The sequence below is a fragment of the Papilio xuthus genome, unplaced genomic scaffold, assembly GCF_000836235.2.
Source record: "Papilio xuthus unplaced genomic scaffold, Pxut_1.1 DF828258.1, whole genome shotgun sequence".
NCBI lineage: Eukaryota > Metazoa > Arthropoda > Insecta > Lepidoptera > Papilionidae > Papilio > Papilio xuthus.
Window position 1 is genome coordinate 4,030,603 of NW_013530391.1, and position 1,927 is coordinate 4,032,529.

Below are 1,927 nucleotides of genomic sequence, written 5' to 3' on the forward strand. Positions count from 1 at the left end.
GACCGCTTGCGTCACAGCCTCCTTTATTTCTGTCTTGGTATTTCTGGATAGGCCAAGATTAACCTTGGCCTTCGTTACGCATGCCCTTGCCTCCGCCAACTTCGTGGCATATTTTGGGGGACTTGTCGGGTCTGTGAGGTCTGTCGGGTCTTTTCGGGTCACCACTTTTGTGTCTTTGGTAAAGACTATCCTTTTTGCTGGCCCTTTTGCCTTTTCTGGGGTGCGGATGCGAGTGGGTTTTACTTCCACTCTTCCTTGCTCCCAGTCGCCGATACTCCTTCTTACGTTAGAAGTATTTTCAGGCGAGGAATCGGTCCGTGGTGAGGGTGCCCTGTCACGGTGTGAGGCTGCGGTGCGGTCAACCTTCCTGTCTGGTGTTCTGATCCCAAACATCCTGCGGTGTGTCAGGGGTGAGTATATATATTTAATTTAATTCTAGATTTTCTGGGTCAGAAGACCCAGCGTGTCCTGATTTGGGTCAATAAACCCCGTCACACCTAACTTAACCTAGCACTGGGGGCAATAACCCGCTCAGTGTGTGTATAACTAAGACTAATTATTGAGGGTAATAACCCCGTCAATAATACTAATACTACTTAAATCTAATATTGCCGGCAATAAGCCCAGTCAATATGTCCGTCGGCTAAATTCGACTTGACTAGTTTTCCTATCTATTTACAGCTCTAAGTGTTAGCCTAGTTAAAAATAAAATAAAAAGTAAAAAATAAAATAATTAATAATTTTAAAAATAAATAAATCCAAAAATAATAAAATAATTAAAATCTCAAAAATTTTCAAACCCTCCAACTCTCAAATGTAAAATGTTAAAATGTAAAATGCAAAATATAGTTAAAAGACTAAAAACTAAAAATTTAAAAATTTAAAAATTTTTCAAAGTTAAGTTTGAAAATCCAAAAAAATCCAAAATTCCCTGGAATTCCGGAAAACCCAAAATCCCAAGCAATTGAGGATCAAGAATTTAAAAACTCAAAATTTCAAAATTCCCAAATTTCTAAAAGTCAAAAAAAAATAAAAAATAAAATAAAATTCAATTAAAATTGGAGTTTGGAAAGTTTCAAAATTTCAAAGATCAGAAATTTAAAAATTTAAAAATTTTAAAAGTTTAAAATTTAAAAAAGTTAAAAATAATTAAAAATATAAAAATTTTCAAAAATTTAAAACCTTAAAAGCAATAATAATAATAAAATAGAATTTACAATTAACTTATTAACTAGGCTTAAAAACTCTTAGAACTATATCACAGTATGTCTATTTAATAATACTAATAATAATAAAAGTTAAAAGAAACAAATTTAAAAATTTAAAATAAAACAAATAAAATGACTAAGTAGAAAACAATAACAAAGTCGTCAAGTCGTTAACCTATAAACCTATAAACTACTGACCTACTTCCGAGCGGTGCAGCTGCGCGGTGACTAAGTTGTTTACGTGTTTTCGATCCGGGTTTTACGTAATTTGAATTCAAATTTAGGTACCCTAAATAGTCACTTTTTTCAACCGTTTTTTAGTCTATATTGTTCGTGCCACTTAAAAAATATGTCCTACACAATAACATCTACACTTAATTAACACTTAGGGTCTCTAACAAACACTTAAAGTTTTTCTAAAAATATGTCCGTTTTCAAAAAGCAATTGCACCGAAAATACAAGTCCGAAAAATCCGAGCGAGGTATCAATTTACTCGTCCTTTTAAGCCCTATCCACTAATAAAATAAAAACAATATGTCCTCGCTTAAAAACTAAAGTTATGATTTTTTGAAAAACAGTCACTTTTTGCATAAACTTTCCGGGTTAAAAACTCCTAAACTACTAGTCCAAATTAAAATCTAAAAACACTGTCTTTTTCGGCACTTGATTGTCTACTTAAAACACTATGTCACGGCTCTTCAGCACCTCCGGATCCAGG